This window comes from Balaenoptera borealis, assembly GCF_965194805.1.
Source record: "Balaenoptera borealis genome assembly, chromosome: 14".
Classification (NCBI taxonomy): Eukaryota; Metazoa; Chordata; class Mammalia; order Artiodactyla; family Balaenopteridae; genus Balaenoptera; species Balaenoptera borealis.
The window spans coordinates 9,087,826-9,092,913 of NC_138875.1; the positions used below are offsets into that span (position 1 = coordinate 9,087,826).

General features: G+C 40.4%; 1 pseudogene across 1 annotated transcript; it reads left to right on the forward strand.

The window, feature by feature from the left end:
* Positions 1–1,697: 1,697 nt before the first annotated feature.
* On the forward strand, positions 1,698–4,439 carry LOC309611257 (3-hydroxyisobutyrate dehydrogenase, mitochondrial pseudogene; annotated as a pseudogene). The gene is made up of 2 exons: positions 1,698–1,730; positions 2,654–4,439. The product of its transcript is annotated as a 3-hydroxyisobutyrate dehydrogenase, mitochondrial pseudogene (transcript).
* Positions 4,440–5,088: the final 649 nt, after the last annotated feature.

Sequence of the window (5,088 nt, forward strand, 5' to 3'; positions counted from 1 at the left end):
AGAACAACTGAACCAAAAGTCAGATGGACCAGTTATGCCACTGAAAAACCTTAAAAAGATAAAATTTTACTCTTTTGCTCTTAAGAAAATTGCCATTTGTCAACCCCAAATCCATCTCTCTGCCACAGAAATAGGGTCATGGCTGGTCACATGGCTGCTCAGCTGGAGCCTAAATATTCCAGTGTTCTCTGCAGGCAGGAGGATACCAGATGACTAAATTCTCCTGAGTGTCTGTGAGCTGAAGTCGCATGTACCGCAACTAGGTGTGGGTTCTGGGACAGCAGATGTGTGCTCCTACACACTCTTCAACATCTGCAGACAGAAGAAGAGGGATGACTGTCACTCAGCTTCTGTCTGCAGACACGTCAGCCCCCTAGAACATGGCAGAGCCATGGATGGGAGTAATTCTGATTCTCTGAAGGGCAGTGTGGAAAAGAGCCATCCATCAACCCACGCCACTCACCTTGGGACTGTTAGAAGTGAGGGAATGAACTTCACTTTTCTCTGGGTCATCTCTGTCACAGCAGCCTAGTCTTCGCCCTCTGTAACCCTTCCTCAAAAAGACTCTTGACTGTGTTTTCTGTGTTGTCTAGTCCCAGCTGCAAATGTTGTAAGATAGCAAAATAAGAAGAACATGAGGATACAAAATAACTTTAAAAAAAATATTTATTTATTTATTTGGTTGCACCAGGTCTTAGTTGCGGCAGGAAGGCTCCTTAATTGCAGCAGGTGGGCTCCTTAGTTGTGGCATATGAACTCTTAGTTGCGGCATGCATGTGGGATCTAGTTCCCTGACCAGGGATCGAACCCGGGTCTCCTGCATTAGGAGGGCGGAGTCTTATCCACTGCACCACCAGGGAAGTCCCCAAAATAACTTTTTTACTCAAATCTCTCTGTTTTTTTTTTTTTTTTAAAGTTCAGCATCAAATTACTCAGGGTCCATTCCTGGCTTCAACACGCTGACGTAATCAAAGGTGAGCCACAAAATCTCTCTGGTTGCCTCACCTCTAAAATGGTCATAGTGATAATATTTATCTCGTTATTACAAGGATTAAGTGTTATTATTTATGTACACTGCTTAGACCATTCCGGCTCACAGTAAGCTATCAATAAATGTTGCTGTTATGTGGTAAAAATGCCACTGCCGACCCCCCCTGGCATATTTTCTGGCCTGAATCAGTTAGAGCCACAGTCAGGACAAGGAGGCCCCTCCTGTGCATAGTAGCTGTCAGAGGTCAGCAAACCTTTTCTGTAAAGGATCAGATAGCATAGGCATACCTTGTTTTATTGTGCTTCCCAGAGTTTCCATGTTTTCAAATTGTAGGTTCGTGGCACCCCTGCATCAAGAAAGTCTATTGGCTCCATTTTTCCAACAGTATTTGCTCACTTCGTGTCTCTGTGTCACATTTTGGTAATTCTTACAATATGTCAAATTTTTTATTGTTATATTTGTTCTGGTGATCTGTGATCAGTGATCTTTGATGTTACTACTATGATTCACTGAAGGCTCTGATGATGGTTAGCACTTTTTAGCAAAAAAGTATTTTTTAGACATAAGGTATGAACATTGGTCTTTTTAGACATAATGCTACTGCACATTTTATAGAGTACAATATAGTATAAACATAACTTTTATATGCTCTCTGAAACCAAAAAATTTGTGTGACTCGCTTTATTGCAATATTCACTTTATTGCCATGGTCTGGAACCAAACCCATAACATCTTAGAGGTACGTCTCTAAATCTTTTAGGCTTTGCTGGCCATAAAAGTAGTCTCAGCCACTGAATTCTGCTGTAGTAGTGCGAAAGGACCCACAAATAAGCATGGCTGTATTCCAATAAAACTTTATAAAAACAGACAGTAGTATAGATTTAGCCAACAGGCTGTTTGCCAAACTCTGAGTTAGACTAATGAATTATGGACAGGTGATAAATGCTGATATTGTGTTTCATCATTTCTTAGTAAGATGTTTACACAAAGTCACAGTAAAATGTGAACAGTTAATCTGAAGATTCTCACTGTTAATTTTGCTATATTTACTGACGTCAGGCAGATGCTTTTTATTCATCAAATCACTCAAACATTTATTGCTGTGCCTACTGAGTTTGACACATTTTTATTTTTATATATATACATATAATGTAAAATTGACAACCATAATATATGTTCTAAGTTTGTACTTAGATTAATCAAGGAAATAACTGAACAACATTTGGTTAAGAATGTAATACCTTTATCTCTGAATATTTATTGGAGAGGTAGGGAGAGACATAAAGCATCATCACAGTTAGAATGACTAGATTAAAAACTGAGAAGATAAAATACATAATAAATTGACCCTGCAGGAAAATTCACTTCAGAGTAGAAGGAAATACTTAATAGGTTCTTGTGAGTAGGTCACGGCTCAAGATTACTTTGCCTTTAGCGCTTTTGATAATTTACTAAGATGCATTACTTCTCGCCCTCTTGTCTCTCCTGCCTTTTTTCTCCTTCCCATTTTTTTCCCTCTCTCACAGTCAATGTGTCCAAACACATTCATCTTCCTCTCACTCCTGCCTTTAAAGTCACCTTGGACTTTCTATCCGCAATTCTGTCTGCAAGTAAAATAGTCTTGCGTCTTCTCCCTCCCCATACTTCAACTTTAAAATTTAGAGCAGTCAGTGGGTGAGCCGGGAGCCGCGGAGGTCACCGTGGGGGGGGGGGGCGGGGGCGGGCAGCGTGGCCGCCTCCTTACGGCTCCGTGGAGCCGCCTCCGGCCTCCGGTACTGGAGCCGCCAGCAGCAACCGGCAGTGGCCAGCCTTGCAGCGGTGTGTTCTAGGTCAATGGCTTCTAAGACTCCAGTTGGATTCACTGGAGTAGGCAACATGGGGAATCCAATGGCAAAAAATCTCATGAAACATGGCTATCCACTCATTGTTTATGATGTGCTCCCTGATGCATGCAAAGAGTTTCTAGATGCAGGTGAACAGTGTCTTCCCCAGCAGATGTAGCTGAAAAAGCTGACAGAATTATTACCATGTTGCCCACCAGCATCAATGCAATAGAAGCTTATTCTGGAGCAAATGGAATTCTAAAAAAAGTGAAGAAAGGCTCACTATTAATAGATTCCGGTACTATTGATCCTATGGTTTCGAAAGAATTGGCCAAAGAAGTTGAGAAAATGGGAGCGGTTTTCACGGATGCCCCTGTTTCTGGTGGTGTGGGAGCTGCTCGGTCTGGGAACCTCACGTTTATGGTGGGAGGAGTCGAAGAAGAATTTGCTGCTGCCCAAGAGCTTCTGGGGTGCATGGGCTCCAATGTGGTGCATTGTGGAGACGTCGGGACTGGGCAGGCTGTGAAGATCTGCAACAACTTGCTGTTAGCTATTAGTATGATTGGAACTGCAGAAGCTATGAATCTGAGAATCAGGTTAGGGCTTGACCCAAAACTCTTGGCTAAAATCCTAAATATGAGCTCAGGATGATGTTGGTCAAGTGACACCTATAATCCTGTACCTGGGGTGATGGATGGAGTTCCCTCGGCTGATAACTATCAGGGTGGATTCGGAACAACACTCATGGCTGAGGATCTGGGATTAGCACGGGACTCTGCTGCCAGCACGAAGAGCCCAATCCTTCTGGACAGTCAGACCCATCAGATCTACAGGATGATGTGTGCGAAGGGCTACTCCAAAAAAGACTTCTCACCCGTGTTCCAGTTTCTACGAGAGGAGGAGACGTTCTGAGTTTGCCCTTTGGCTGTGGACCCTGTTAGGAACCAAACTCTATCTTGGAGCCTCTTATAGCTCACTCCACAAGTAAATGGGCTGAATCAAAGGTCACCTGTCTGCTTTTGTTTTTCTAGTTCACAATAAACCCTGGGAGTTTTCACCCATTTTTAACTGCTTATTCTTTTTATCTATTTAGCAAACACATATTATCTGATTTTTTTTTTTTTTTTCCTGCAAGCCACTGATGGTCTCTGCTAGTAGCTAGCTGACTGACCTTTTTCAAAAGTTTGATTCCTGAGCATCATTAGCTAAAACATTGCCTACTTCAATCAGGATATTATTTACTCCACTTTACAAATACAACCAAATTTTTTTCCACAGGATAAAACCTATCCTGGAGGAAAGAAAAGAAATCGGTGTGAGGAAAGGAGTTAGAGAAAGGGGAAGTATAGTGAATTACTCCCTGTGTCCCTCAGAAAGTTTGTCCTATTAACCCAGTGGTGGTATTCTTGCATTCTGAGGTTACTGGTTTATTTTCCAGGACTTGATAAAGCAAGAGAACTCCTTGCTGCATGCTGTGTAATTTGGACTCTGTTACATTACCTTGGTGTGCCCCTCTTGTAACAACTCCCAATACTCAGCAAACTTATTTTTTATATTTTTACTTCTTTGTACATTCTTACTACATATTTTTTGACTTCAAAAGAATGACATCTTTAGAAATGTTTCAGAGCTTATGATATGTGCTTTAGATAATTATATTATCCTAAATATAACCATATTATTTTGAATTCAAATAAATTTCTATGCTGATAATAAAAAAAAAATAAAAATAAAAATAAAAAAAATAAAATTTAGACATAATAGTCGTAGGTAGAGTTTAGACTTGCAAAATGCAATTTGGAAATTACCAAGACTTTTGTTCAGTTTGATTGCTAAAATATGTAAATAATTACATAAAGGGTTCATCTTGAATTCAGGGGCGTATTGTAAAATGATATACATTTATACCCCAGGCCTAAATCCTTCTTTTTTCATGTATTTCAACTACTATCAATTAATTAATTTGAATGTATAAAGGAAATACAATGTTATGTATATATTCCTCTATCGATGCTCAGTGTATTTTATATCTTCTAACATCTATATTTGCCTCTGAATGTCACACTGTGACTAATTTTTGCATCAGATTCTAATCTGGGCAGCAACTCACAGAGGCAGTGAGAGAAGAATCAAGGATCTGATATCGATCCAGTGGTGGTTACAAACCCTGAGATGCTTTTGCTTCCCTTATCAGCAACCAACAACATCAAAGGAAAGGAGAAGCCTACTGCATACCTCTTTGACATCAATCCTTCATGGTTTTCTTTATCCTAT